Raw genomic sequence first — 16,232 nt, 5'->3', positions numbered from 1 at the left:
GTCGTATCCGAGAAGACCCGAGGCTGTAATCGCTGTCAAAGGTGCTTCAACGAAGTAATGAGTAAATGGTCTGAATACTTATGTAAATCTAATATTGAAATTTAATTAGCAAACATTTCTAAGAACTTGTTTTTGCTTTCTCATTATGGGATACTGTGTCTAGACAGATGAGGGGGAAAGACATCTTAGTCCATTTTAGAATAAGGCTGTATTGTAACAAAATGTGGATAAAGTCAAGGAGTCTGAATACTTCCGAATGCATTATATATATATATATATAGTACAAGTCAAAAGTTTGGACACGCACTCATTCAACGGTTTTTCTTTATTTTTTACAAATTTTTACATTAAATAACACATGTAGTAACCAAACAATTGTTTACTGGAGATTCTTCAAAGTGAAATCAAATCAAATCAAATTTTATTTGTCACATACACATGGTTAGCAGATGTTAATGCGAGTGTAGCGAAATGCTTGTAGTAGCCACCCTTCGCCTTGAAAACAGCTTTGCACACTCTTGGCATTCTCTCAACCAGCTTCACGAGGTAGTCACCTGGAATGCATTGCAATTAACAGGTTGCCTTCTTTGTGGAATTTCTTTCCTTCTTATTGCGTTTGGGTCAATCAGTTTTTTTTACAAGGTATGGGTGCTATACAGAAGATGGCCCTTTTTGGTAAAAGACCAAGTCCATATTATGGCATGAACTGCTCAAATAAGCACAGAGAAATTACAGTCTATCATTACTTTAATACATGAAGGTCAGTAGATGTGGAAAATTTCAAGACCTTTGAAAGTTTCTTCAAGTGCAGTCGCAAAAACTGTCAAGCACTATGATGAAACTGGCTCTCATGAGGACCGCCACGGAAAGGAAGACCCAAAGTTACCACTGCTGTAGAGCATAAGTTCCTTAGAGTTAGCTGCACCTCAGAAATTGCAGCCCAAATAACTGCTTCACAGTTCAAGTAACAGACACATCTCAACATCAACTGTTCAGAAAAGACTGTGTGAATCAGGCCTTCATGGTCGAATTTCTGCAAAGAAACCACTACCAAAGGACACCAATAAGAAGAAGAGATGTGCTTGGACATGAGACCAGTGGAAATCTGTCATTTGGTCTGATGAGTCCAAATTTGCGATTTTTGGTTCCAACCGCTGTGTCTTTGTGAGATGCATAGTAGGTGAACGGATGATCTCTGCAAGTGTGGTTCCCACCGTGAAACATGGAGGAGGAGGTGTGATGGTGTGGCGGTGCTTTGCTGGTGACACTGTCAGTGATTTATTTACAATTCAAGGCACATTTAACCAGCATGGTTACCACAGCATTCTGCAGCAATACAACATCCCATCTGGTTTGCGCTTAGTTGGACTATCATTTGTTTTTCAAGAGGACAATGACCCAGAACACACCTCCAGGTTGTGTAAGGGATATTTGACCAAGAAGGAGAGTGATGGAGTGCTGCATCAGATGACCTGGCCTCCACAATCACCCGAACTCAACCCAATTGAGATGGTTTGGGATGAGTTGGACCGCAGAGGGAAGGAAAAGCAGCCAACAAGTGCTCAGCATATGTGGGAACTCCTTCAAGACTGTTGGAAAAGCATTCCTTATGAAGCTCATTGAGAGAATGCAGAGTGTGCAAAGCTGTCATCAAGTCAAGGGGAATCTAAAATCTAAAATATGTTTTGATTTGTTTAACGATTTTTTGGTTACTACGTGTTTCCATATGTGTTATTTCATAGTTTTGATGTCTTCACTATTATTCTACAATGTAACAAGGGATAAGCTAATGCTTTTTGCCATTTTCTTTAATAAAAGGTATCCCTACGGCATACCCTCTCATACCCCCTCAATTTGAGTCTTGCTTTTAACTTAACAGCCGTTCACTGACGCGGAGGTAGGATATTTATAGAGTGCATGGTGTGTCAAGGAAGTGACCAACAAATCTACGGATATAGGCGCCTGTAACCTAATTCTGTGTGTCAAACAGGTAAGCCTACCTACTTTTTCTTAAATAGTAATAAATAGGCTCCAACACAAAGCCCTCTTGTTATTAGTAATGTCTAATTAAAATGAAGACGGTTGAAATTAATTATGCCAACTTGAATTTGCCTACATTCAGCACCATGAGCTGTCCACATCCGATTGATTGTGCAGCCACTGCTGCTTCAAGTTTCAGAACAACAATGTAAGTTACTTGAATCTGGCTTATGGTGAGGTCAATAACTCTGCTAAATAGATCATGGGCAAGAAACATATTGTTTTTAATAAAACCAAGCTATCAAAGTTGACTTTCGGTCCTGCTTCTCATCTTCGATCTCAGTCTCAAACTGAACAGAGCATATAGGCTATAGGACTAGGCCGAATAAATCAAACAAATTCTGAAGAAACCTTTGACTTCACTCCTGAACTACCACCATAGCCCTACCCAGCAGGGCCATTGTTTAAGCAGTACAACAACAACAACAAAAAATGTTTTAGATCAGCAAGAGCACAGCAGACCGTGGCTCAGGGTTGGAATGTCCATTGCCGTGTATAATGCAGCCTCGTTTTATTTACACCATCCCAGCAGCTGTATTGAAAATATGCCTTTACACTTAGTAACCTACAGCCTATGGATCATTTGATTGAGACCACAATAACTAGCCTATAGGCGCAATTGATATTGTGCCCCCAGCGGAGAATCAGAGATGAGAGGCGGCATCGGGCACACATCGACATATAGCCAAATAAGCAACTGACTCTAAAAGACTAAGAAATATTGAAATGTAATAAATTACAAATCACATGACCCTCCTCTGGACTGAAATTGAAAAAGCATGACTCTCCCCGAAGCATGACTCTCCCCTGGTCAGTACAAGGTGGAAAGACCATGTGGATTGTTTCTGCATTCCTCGATTACATCTATAAATCTGTGTGAATTATGTCACCAGCTTACAACCTTCAAGACAGGATGCTTTGAAACTCCAGGCTAGCCAAGCAAACCAACCCAACCAGTCCATTCTGGAAACATGATTATAATATAGAGACATGCTGTCACAATGACTGGCCTGGTGCCTCTATGCTACTACTGATTTGTGGTATAAATATGCTGCGTTGCTATTATCTACGCTGCTATTGTCCACGTATGGGCTTGTCCACAACACTCTACTTGAAATGGACTGTCTGTGACTCATTTCTGTAACTCAGTGAATTTATTCCCTTTTTATCACATAGACCAATGAGTTGCCCTATTTGAGTCATGTGTGATGTGTATGGATGATCAACCAAGGAATGCTAGCTACAGGCATGACATGTTTTGGAGAAAATATTGAGAACAGTGTAGCATGTACAATGCAACATGTACAGTAGATCATGGAAATGTATAGGTACTCTCTTGTGATATCTAGAACATAAAAGGGTGCCCCAATAGGAGAACCATTTGAATATTCATTTTTGGTTCCAGGTACAACCCTTTCCACAGAGGCTTCTACATGTAACCCAAAAGGGTTCAACCTGGAACAAAAAATGGTTATCCTATGTGGACATCCGAAGAATCCCCCTTTTTTTTTTAAATGCATGCATTTTTACTGAGAAGGTTTTAAGGTCTTAGTTGGCATACTGTGTGCGATTCAAACCCTCGTTACCCACACAGTGACACTTATCGGAACAACTGGATGAGACATAAGAGGTTATATGTTCAGTACTAGATGTTGCAGAGCATATGTGTTGACTCAACTGGACCACATACATGTGACATTCAATCATGTTCTATCTGAAGTTATGAGCAAAATAACTGGGAAAGAACTCTCTGTTTTGAATGTGGTGCTGACTAACACAGAATAAACCTGAACTCGCAAAATAAATGAATGTCACCACTCTCCTATTCATTGCAGTTTGTCTCGGGCTTCATCGGGCTGTGAAATTGAGTCCAGGGGATGAAATAAGACACAAACAAAAACTAGGACATTCAATTCCAGCTGAAAAGGTGTTTATTTCAAGGTTTTAGACAGCATCTCTTGTTCACATTCAGAACCACTGCGGAAGGAAGCATCTTGGCCGAGGACTCCCATCACTCTGGATGTTTGAAATGGCCTCTTACTGCACGCACGCACACACACACACACACACACACACACACACACACACACACACACACACACACACACACACACACACACACACACACACACACACACACACACACACACACACACACACACACACACACACACACACACACACTTTCTCTCTTGATCCTTCTCCATCATGGGGATTGCACCCAAACTCTACTCAATAGGCATTATGTGTCTCAGTTGGGGGTCGGCACGGTTACAGTGGCCCTCAGGAAAGTAGATTAAAAACATTAGCAGGTCTGTTAGATGGAGTGAAAATGGCCCCCAACCCCACATCCGTGTCTTAAATGAAAATAACATATGACCTTTTCAAACAGCACCTGCAAAGCCGTTTTTCTGCTGTTCTGTGGCTCAGCGATACGTTGGGGTTAGGTAGGGCCAGCTCGAGACATGATGCCTGGATGATAGATGTTATCTAGTACAATATAGGAACATATGTGGCTAGGTTGAGGAATTAATAAGAAATGTCTACTTCGGTTCTACTTGGGAAAAAGTTAGTATTTTTAAACGGTTTCTAATAGGTTTGTCAGTTCATCAATCTTTCTGTCTTTATGTTATGTTGCACATGTTGGACATATTTACAGTAGTACTCTTGTCTTATTATTCAAGTAGGCCAAGTTTCTGTTTGCAAGCGTAATGCTTCATGTGTAAGCATTAGTGTTTTACCAATAAAACGTTTACTTTAAACTACAGAATTAAGATCAAAGCATAAAGATAATGTAATTATATTATTGACTAGGTTTTATGGTTTCACTGTCCTGTCCCCACCAGTAGAAAAATAAATATCTAGTCTCATGTGGCTATAGATCCTCTACACACTAAGCATAACCTGTATTTAGTAGTATTTTGAGATTCTTCCTCTGAACTCCAAATGACATTAACGCTACCATTGTATCTGCCAATGATAACGATTCTGAACTGAGAGTTGGTCTCTAATAGAGGCGCTTTATGAGCTGTGACTGAATAAAGACTATAAAGACTAAGAATAAAGACTATAAAGACTGTGAAAGAATAAAGACTAAAGATTATCTCGGGTGACAGATTGGCTGAAAAAGGTAGACCAAATGTGTCAACAATCACCCGAGGATGGTTTAAAACGACACTGCTAATGCGGATATCTTACACTATGTACCATCTTTGACCATGTCGAGCTCTCTGTGTGGATACCACTGTTTAGATACTTTGTCTTCTTGGCCAAAGAGCTTGTGAGAGGAGCGCAAAGTCTGCCTCTATCGCACAGCAGGATGATGAACAACTAGCCCAGCGACTGACTGACAAAATCCAGACCCTCCGACCAGACTGACAGACAGACAGACAGAGGGAGGCTGAGTAATGTTGTAGCACTGCTTTACAAGGGATGTTTTTGTGGAGTGAGGGTTGGCTTGGAACCATTCCAGGCCTGTTTTGTGAGAAAGTAGCTAGGCCTCAGTCCAGGGCAAGGCAGCCAAACAGAACAGTGTCTCAGGATGTCATTAGGGGGCCACTATACAAAAAATGCCATAGCGGCCGCCATATGGAGACGTTATGCTGCAAGCATACTAACCACCTCAATACCTCATTGCTAACCATTACGTAATGATCTGTTAATCCACACAGCTGTGGATAATATCATGATATGGATGATATGTATAGGATAATAATATTGATGTAAATTGGCCAATATTATTTCATTTAGCTAGACAATGTAATGTATCATGTATACTGTATTCCCTGTTTCAATTGACGGGTTGAAACAGGCTATGGTTCTCCAAAAGGCTTTATTCTCTGTTCTACTGCCAAGTTGACGGTTTGTGGCATTGGCACCATTGATTGCCAAGTCGAGTGAATGGACAGAACTCGTACCACTGTACGCAGATGAACAACTCAAGTATTCACTGGATTTCAGTTAAAATGACACAAAGCTGGTACTAAAGCTTGCTGTGGCCGCCCAGAGAATTACCTTGGGATCAACTGTGGCAACTATAGAACAAAACGCATCGAAGCTGTCTTTTTGCTGTCGTTGTGGATTTGCTGTGGCAGTCCAGTTCAGTCACCTGCACAGACATGGCTCCACCTGTGCAGACAATGTGGTCTCAGAGCATTTCATATTGTTTTGTCCGTAAATTCGAGACGCTCCATCTAGTGGGATATGTCACATTTCGTATGGTATGTAATTCATTTGTGGATGTCCATCATCCATTTTGTATGATATTTTACGAATTACAACTCGTAAAATATGTTACGACTTGCAATTCATGCAATGTGTAACAAATTTGCTAAACGTATGATATGGTAAAAATTCCAATTTGTTGTGGCTAACGTTAGCTAGATGGATAATGCTAACATTAGCTAACTCTAGGGGTTAGGATTAGGAGTTAGGTTAAAGGGTTAATTAAGGTTAAGGTCAGGGTTAGAGCAAGGGTTTGATAAAAGGGTGAAGGTTAGGGGAAGAGTTAGCTAGTAAGTAAATGCAAAGTTCCTAATTATCTAAAATGCTAAAGTTGTCCTTGATGAGCGTCAAACACAAAACCTTTGGGTTGCTAGACATTCATATTATACACTTACCCATCCACCCTCCCTTTGTTTTTGCCTTAAGTAACCATCTATCTTATGTAACCACACCAAGCGTAACATATCATATTAAATTGAGTGTCCCGGATTTACGTTTACTATGTCACTTTTAGTCTATGAGACCAGTCTGTTGCAGAGCACATGGCCCTTTTGCCCTTCCGGTCTCCAAAGTGCCCTTTTGGGTGGTGGTATAATTCCCCAAAAATATTTTGCGTGTAAATGTTTTTGCACTACCAGCAAGTCGTGGTCAAGTTTGCCATCCCCCACCCTGGCTAGTTGTTGTACCTGTTGATTTGCCTGTTGATCTGCTCACAAGTGCCGGTTGTGCATTTTCCCCTGTCTGCCCTGTACAAAGATTGTGCGGTGCCTGGTTGCCAACCATGCATGGCTTGAGAGATGCGGTCACTGGTCCAGTGTATCTAACTTACAGTGATGGAAAAAAGTACCCCAATTGTCATACTTGCATAAAAGTATTGATGCCTTAAAGATAGTTATTCAAGTAAAAATGAAAGTCAGCCGGTAAAATACCACTTAAGTCGAAGTCTAAAAGTATTTGGTTTTGAATAGAATTAAGCATCAAAAGTAAATGTAATTGCTAAAAGACACTTAATTATCGAAAGTAAAAGTATAATTCGTTTAAAGTCCCGTATATTAATAAAATCAAATTGTATTTGTCTCATGCGCAGAATACAACAGGTACAGACCTAATTGTGAAATGCCTACTTACAAGCCCTTAACCAACAAGGGAGTTAAGAAAAACGTAAAATAACAATAATGAGGCTATATAGAGGGGGTACCGGTACTGAGTCAATGTGCGGGGCTACAGGTTAGTCGAGGTAATGGAGCTAATACTGTATGTACAGTACAGCACCAGTCGAACTTTTGGACACACCTACTCATTATTATGTATTTTTTTGACTATTTTCAACATTGTAGAATAATAGTGAAGACATCAAAACTATGAAAAAACACATATGGAATCATGCAGTAACCAAAAAAGTGTTAAACAAATCAAAATATATTTTATATTTGAGATTCTTGAAAGTAGGCACCCTTTGCCTTGATGACAGCTTTGCACACGCTTGCCATTCTCTCAACCAGCTTCATGAAATAGTCACCTGGAATGCACCCACACAGACAGTGTGGTGAAGAATGCGCAACTGTCAAACTTTTACAGAAGCACAATTGAGAGCATAATGTCGGGGTGTATCAACTGCACCGCCCACAACCGCAGGGCACTCCAGATGGTGGTGCGGTCTGCACAACCCATCACCGGGCGCAATCTACCTGCCCTCCAGGACACCTACAGCACCCGATGTCACAAGAAGACCAAAAAGATAATAGAGGACAACAACCACCCGAGACACTGCCTGTTCACCCCACTACCATCCAGAATGCGAGGTCAGTACAGGTGCATCAAAGCTGGGACCGAGAGACTGAAAAACAGCTTCTATCTCAAGGCCATCACACTGTTAAACAGCCATCACTAACACAGAGAGGCTGCTGCCTACATAAACACTTGAAATCATTGGCCACTCTAACAAATGGATCACTAGTCACTTCATTAATTCCACTTTAAAAATGATGTTTACATATCTTGCATTACTCATCCCATATGTATATACTGTATTAAATACAATCTATTGCATCTTGCCTATACCGCTTGGTCATTGCTCATCCATATACAGTGGCAAGAAAAAGTATGTGAACCCTTTGGAATTACCCGGATTTCTGTATAAATTAGTCATAACATTTGATCTAGTCTTCATCTAAGTCACAACAATAGACCAAAAGTGTGCTTAAACTACTAACACAGAAATTGTTGTATTTTTCCTGTCTATATTAAGTACATCATTTAAACATTCACAGTGTATGTTGGAAAAAGTTTGTGAACTCCTAGGCTATTGACTTCTCCAAAAGCTCATTGGAGTCAGGAGTCAGCTAACATGGAGTCCAATCAATGAGACGAGATTGGAGATGTTGATTAGAGCTGCCGTGCCATATAAAAAACACTAACAAAATTTGAGTTTGCTATTCACAAGAAGCATTGCCTGATGTGAACCATGCCTCAAACAAAAGAGATCTCAGAAGACCTAACATTAAGAATTGTTGCCTTGCATAAAGCTGGAAAGGGTTACAAAAGTATCTCTAAAAATGAAAGTTTTTTAAGACTTTTTCAGGAGAATGTAAGGCTATCTGTGAATGTTTGGACAGTGTGTTCAAGTAAGCATTGCAATTGTAAAGGGTACTTTTGGTTGTCAGAGAAAATGTATGGAGTAAAAAGTACAATATTGTATTTGGGAATGTAGTGAATCAAAAGTAAAAGTAGCCTAAAATATAAATATTAACATAAAGGTCAGATGCCCCAAAAAACGAAAGTATAAGGGCACAGGGCGAGGCCCAGATGCAGACACAGGAGGCAGATGGTTAGAGTCTCTGATATTTATTAGTATTCAAGCAGCAGGCAAGAGAATGGTCGTGGACAGGCAAAAGTTCATAACAAGGTCAGAGGCCAGGAGGTACAGAGTGGCAGGCAGTATGGTCAGGCAGGCGGAATCAGAGTCAAGGCAGGCAAGGGTCAAAACCCGGGAGGACTAGCAAAACAAACAGAGAAAAGGAAAAAGCAGGAGAATGGAGTAACATGCTGGTTGAGTTGACAAAACAAGACGAACTGACACGGACAGACAGAAAACACAGGTATAAATACCCAGGGGATAATGGGGAAGATGGGTGACACCTGGAGGGGGTGGAGATAAGCACAAGGACAGGTGAAACAGATTAGGGTGTGAAAGTACCCCCCGCCCCCCTCTAGGGGTGACACCTGGCGTCCTACCTGGGCGCATACCTGGTTGACCGGGGTGCCGGCGGTGGAAGATGGCGATGTGGGCTAGGTCCAGGATGTCTCTAGTGGGGACCCAGCACCTCTCCTCCGGGCCATAACCCTCCCAGTCAAACAGGTACTGGAAACCCCTACCGCGCGGTCGAATACTCAGGAGGCTTCTCACCGTGTACACCGGATGGCCATCGATGACACGGGCCGAGGGGTGGGCCTGGAAACAGAAGACAAAGGGCTGTGAGACACGGGCTTAATCCTAGACACATGGAACATAGGGTGAATACGGAGGGCACGGGGTAACAATAGACGAACAGCAGTGGAACTAAGGACTCTAGAAATGGGGAAAGGGCCAATGAAATGGGGGGGAAATGGGACTCCACCCGAAGGGGCAGGTCCCGTGTGGATAGCCATACCCTCTGCCCAATGCGATAGCGAGGAGCTGGAGTCCAGCGGTGGTTCGCTTGTTGACGATACCTGGAGTTGGTCTTGAGAAGCGCCGCCCGGGCTCTTCTCCAGCTATGCCGACAGCGGCAGACGAACATCTAGGCCGAGGGTATGTTGACTTCCTGCTCTTGTTCTGGAAAAAGCGGAGGCTGATACCCCATGGGGCACTCGAAAGGGGAGAGTCCCGTGGCCGAACAGGGAAGTATGTTCCGGGCATACTCCACCCAGACCAGTTTTCAGCTCCAGGTAGTGGGGTTGGTCGAGACGAGGCATCTTAAGGTTGTTTCCAGGTCGTGGTTTGCTCGTTCCGACTGGCCGTTGGATTGTGGATGGAATCCGGAGGACAGACTGGCTGACGACCCAATAAGGATGCAGAACACCTTCCAGAACTGTGACGAGAACTGAGGACCCCAGTCGGAGACCATGTCCACCGGGAGTCCGTGCATCCTGAAGATGTGCTGCACCATGAGCTGGGCCTTCTCTTTGGCAGAGGGTAGTTTAGGGAGAGGGATGAAATGGGCGGCCTTGGAAAACCCATCCACTACCGTTATAATGATGGTGTTGCCATCAGACGGAGGGAGCCCAGTGACGAAGTCCAGGGAGATATGGGACCAGGGACGATGAGGGACAGGTAGTGGCTGAAGGAGGCCGGAAGGGGCTTGCCGCGGAGTCTTATTCTGAGCACAAATGGTGCATGCAGCGATGAATGAAAAGGCATCAGGAACCATTGTTGGCTACCAGAAACGTTGTCGGAGGAACGTAAGGATTCGACGGGAACCCGGATGACAGGTAAGCCTGGAGGAATGAGCCCATTCCAGGACCCTGGACCGGACTGAATTAGGGCCGAACAACCGGTTAGCCGGGCTCCCTCTAGGGGCAGGCTGGGAACGTTGTGCCTTGCAGACCAGGGTCTCAATACCCCAGCCCACAACAGCCACAAGGCATGAGGTAGGGAGGATGGTCTCAGAGTCAGAGGATGTGGCAGTGGGACTGTGCAGGCGAGAGAGGGAATCAGGTTTAACATTCTTGGTCCCTGGGCGAAAGGAAATGGTGATGTTGAACCTGATGAATAACAGAGCCCACTGGGCCTGCCTGGAGTTAAGGTGCTTGGCTGAGCGCAGATGTTCCAAATTGTGGTGGTCGGTCCAAACCAAAAATTTGTGCTCCCTCCAGCCAGTGTCTCCACTCCTCCAGTGCCACCTTGACTGCCAGGACTTCTCGGTTACCCACGTCGTAGTTTCTTTCTGCAGAGTTGAGACAATGGGACAGGAAGGCACAGAGATGGAGCTTTTGGTCCTGGACGGATCGCTGGGACAGGATAGCCCCCACTCCAACGTGCTATATACAGGGAAATTCTTGAGGGAAAACTGTTTCAGTCTTCCAGAGATTTGAGACTGGGACGGAGGTTCACGTTCCAACAAGACAATGACCCTAAACATACTGCTAAAGCAACACTTGAGTGGTTTAAGGGGAAACATTTAAATGCCTTGGAATGGCCTAGTCAAAGTCCAGACCTCAATCCAATTGAGAATCTGTGGTATGACTTAAAGATTGCTGTACACAAGCAGAACCCATCCAACTTTAAGAATGGGCAAAATCCCAGTGGCTAGATGTGCCAAGCTTATAGAGACATACCCCAAGAGACTTGCAGCGGTAATTTCTGCTAAATGTGGCTTTAACAAAGTATTGACTTGGGGGGGTGAATAGTTATGCACACTCAAGTTTTCCGTTTTTTTTATCTTATTTCTTGTTTGTTTCACAATAAAATATATTTTGTGTCTTCAAAGTAGTAGGCATGTTGTGTAAATCAAATGATACAAACCCCCCAAAATGTATTTAAATTCCAGGTTGTAAGGCAACAAAATAGGAAAAATGCCAAGGGGGGTGAATACTTTCGCAAGCCACTGTAAAAAATGTTCACTATGGAGGAATTGGGTACAGTATGTTAGGAATTTCGAGATTTTAATTCTAAAAGTTAATTTTGATCACTTGGTCCAGCTATAATATGGGTCGATATAAAGCAGTTCTCTAAGGTACAGCAAGAAGGCTTTTAAATGCAATTTTTTATTTATACAATTTTATTCTCACTTTCCATATCAACGTATCCATATGAATTGTTACTCTACTTATCCATAAGGACATCTCCAGAACTTCAGATATCATACTACAGATGATATCCCCCTTGGGCACTGACACAGCCTTAAGCTTGAGCTAACCTCCTTGGAGTATTCTCATGTCCCAGTACTCGTGAGTCATAAGTACCTGCTCTCACTTTGGAAAAAATACACACAATGAAGGGAAGCAGGTCCCAGAATGCTTCCTTCACAACAAAAGGAAAGGCAGTGATCACCAGAGAATGGGAAACAGACATAAGAGACTCTGTTTCCCCACGGGTATGGTCCCTGTAAGAAGATCCTTTACTTTCTCAACCGACACCACCACCGGCGGTACAGTTGACCACATCACGTCGCCTCTTACTATTTCCACCAATCCACCCCCCTGCTGATTACTCAGTAGCCTTTCCAACACTCAGGATGGGTACGCGCTCTGTGTGCTGTGTCTGTGTGCTCTGCTTGAATGCACTAACTGTAAGTCGCTCTGGATAAGAGCATCTGCTAAATTACTCAAATGTAAAACATTGAAGTTCTTTGTACATGAGATTTATGAGTTGATATTTGCATCGGTTAGGTTAACTATATTGATGTGACCAGCAGCCATGATATGGGTGGAGCCAGAGCAAGTGTCTAGATGAGGTCTTGTTACTTAGTCAATTAAGGGTGATGGATGCTGACCGGATGTTGATAACTGTTGGTAGTTGTTGATATTTGTATTGGTGACATAAGCACCATCATTAAAATGTAATTCAATAGCTCTGATCTTTGAGAGTAAATCCAAGAAAATGTTACAAGGCAACAAATCTCTATCTCTCAACAGTTTGTGTATGTTCTAAGATATGATATTGACAGCAGGCGAACCACAACAGAGATACTGTCAAGAGTATATATAATAGATAAATATTTTTTTTTTGTAGTTACACAGTGTTCAATTTTAGTATTTGAAGCATAGCTAACCATCAACTGTAAAGTGCATGCGAGTAAATTGATTTAGAACACCAAATTATTATTAGCCTTCTTTATGAGATATTGTAGAGAAAGGGTCCTCAACTCTTACCCTACGAGGCCCAAGCCTGCTGGTTTTATGTTCTACCTTATTAATAAGGAGGGGAACAATGGAAAAAAATGCAGTGGAACTGGCTTTGAGGTCCAGAGTTGAGTTTGAAGGCTGTAGAGCACGTGAGACTGTGGAAGATATGATGTCAGCGTTCCAAATTGCCTTTCACACACAGTGACAGCAGGCTATCTCTATAAACATAACAATTCAAGAACATTGACATTTTGTAGCTAGCGGCTAAGTCTCTTTTTTTAAACATTTTGAGCAGTCTAAGTTGCTATGTAGTCAATGTCTTTCGACCCAACCATTTCTGCAGATCGTTGCTGAGCTGTAAAAGTTAATGGGTCGAGACAAGGTCGGTGTGACCAGAAACCACAACCCTTACAAAAAAAACATGGAAGAAGCAGCAGTTTCCCATGTGAAAATCATATATTGCTTTACATGTGGAATAGCTGTTTTCACATTGAGCTTTATTTTCACGTGTGAAACCATATTTTCCCATGTACAGTTTTACATTTCACTTTCACATTTGGAATTGCATTTTCACATGGGAAAAACATTCACTTGAAAATCACATTTGCTGTTTCCCATGTAAAAACCTGTGAAAAAAAACTGATTTGCAGATTCACATGTAAGAAAACTCCACATGTGAAAGTGAAAATCAAATTGGCAGTTTTACATGTAAGAAAACATTTACTCCAATGTTTGTAAAGAAAATACATGTAACCAAACACTGTAAAGCCTAAAAACATGGTTCAAATTATAATTTTGATATAATGGATTAGCATAGTCTGTGGATTTGAGAGTGGTTGCAATGTTTTTTTTTTTCAAGAGGCTATTAGGGATAGCCACTTCAAACACCTTTAATAGAGTAGTAATGTTCTTATGGTTCAATCCTCTAGTGAGTAAGTTACCTTTGTACCATCAATCTCAAGCAAAACTGAAGCCGAGAACAGCATTCTTAGTATTGCAAACAAAAATAATGGTATTGAAAGCAAAATATGTGCACAAAATGATTGATAGCTAAACAAAGTATTGCAAGGAAATACTTTTTAAATGCTAGAAAAACGTAATGTAAATGGATTCAAAAATGTGTAGTTTTCAGTAAAAATGCTTTTATGATAACGCAATTAAAGGAAACCCCTCCCTCTTTCCTGCAATTTTAATTATCTTCGGTTGTTACCCTGGCCTTTGCTTTTGCTGCCCTTTATCTAGTTGCATGTTTTCGAACATCCATTCCAGCAACGTAGCACCTGCATCCCACTGCTGGTTTGCCTCTGAAGCTGATCAGGGACGGTCCTGGTTGGTCCCTGGATGGGAGACCATATGTAGGTGGAAGTAGTGCATTATTCATGTGAAATGTCACATGTGGGGATTTTTTTTTTACTAGGGAAAAATGTGAAAAATGTACATGTGAAACTTCACACGTGTCCCCAAATTTTTTTTTCAAATGTGATGTGTTCACACGTGTCCAAAAGAACCACGTCACTAATTTTGTAAATTTTGTTCTCAAAGTGGGGTCTGGAGGTACTGCAGGGGGTCCTGCGGCCAAATCGAAATAAACAGTGCATTTGAAAAGTATTCAGGGTCCTTGACCTTTTCCACATTTTGTTACGTTACAGCCTTATTGAAAAATTTATCGGGAAAAAAATCCTCAAGTCTACACATAAAACCCCATAATGACAAAGCAAAAAGTTTTTTTTAATACATTTTGGCAAATGCATAAAAAATTAAAAAACAGAAATACCTTATTTACCCTTTGCTAAAATTTAAAAAATTTAGCTCAGGTGCATCTTGTTTCCATTGATCATCCTTGAGATGTTTCTACAACTTGATTGGAGTCCACCTGTGGTAAATTAAATTGATTAGACATGATTTGGATAGCCAAATACGTACTGTATCTAGTATGTTTACTCCATGTGTAACTCTGTGTTGTCTGTTCACACTGCTATGCTTTATCTTGGCCAGGTCGCAGTTGCAAATGAGAACTTGTTCTCAACTAGCCTACCTGGTTAAATAAAGGTTAAATAAAAATAAAAATAAAATCTACAGTGTCTTCGGGAAGTATTCAGACCCTTTGACTTTTTCCACATTTTGTTACGTTACAGACTAATTCTAAAATTGATTTACAAAAAATGTTTTCCTCATCAATCCACACACAATACCACATAAGGACAAAACAAGAAAAGGGTTTTAGAATTTTTGTACATTTATTACAAATTAAAAACTGAAATACCACAGTTACATAAGTATTCAGACCCTTTACTCAGTACTTTGTTGAAGCACCTTTGGCGGCGATTACAGCAGTTTTCTTGGGTATGACGCTACAAACTTGGCACACCTGTATTTCGGGAGTTTCTCCCATTCCTCTCTGCAGATCCTCTCAAGCCATGTTGGATGGCGAGCGCCGCTGCACAGCTATTTTCAGGTCTCTCCAAAGTTTTTCGATCGGGTTCAAGTCCGAACTCTAGCTGGGCCACTAAAGGACATTCAGAGACTTGTCCCGTAAGCAACTCCTGCATTGTCTTGGCTGTGTGCTTAGGGTCATTGTCCTGTTGGAAGGTGAACCTCCGCCTCAGTCTGAGGTCCTGAGTGCTCTGGAGCAGGTTTTCATCAAGTATCTCTCTATACTTTTCTCCGTTCATCTTTCTCTTGATGCTGACCAGTCTCCCAGTCCCTGCCGCTGAAGTACATGCCCAAAGTGTGATGCTGCCACCACCAAGCTTCACCGTAGGGATGGTGTCAGGTTTCCTCCAGATATGATGCTTGGTCGCCATCCAACCTGACAGAGCTTGAGAGGATCTGTAAAGAAGAATGGGAGAAACTCCCCAAATACAGGTGTGCCAAGCTTGTAGCGTCATATCCAAGAGGAATTGAGGCTGTAGTCACTGACAAGGGTACTTCAATAAAGAACTGAGTAAATGTTCTGAAAACTTATGTAACTGTGATATTTCAATTTTTATTTTATTTGAAATTTGCGAAAACCAGTTTTTGTTTTGTCATTTTGGGGTACTGTATGTAGATTGATGAGGATGAAAAAAAACACGTTTTAATCAATTTAAAGGCCGTAACATAACAAAATGTGGAAAATGTCAATGGGTCTGAATACTTTCCAA

The sequence above is a fragment of the Oncorhynchus mykiss genome, chromosome 28 (assembly GCF_013265735.2).
Source record: "Oncorhynchus mykiss isolate Arlee chromosome 28, USDA_OmykA_1.1, whole genome shotgun sequence".
Lineage (NCBI taxonomy): Eukaryota > Metazoa > Chordata > Actinopteri > Salmoniformes > Salmonidae > Oncorhynchus > Oncorhynchus mykiss.
Note: the sequence above shows the minus strand (reverse complement) of the source record.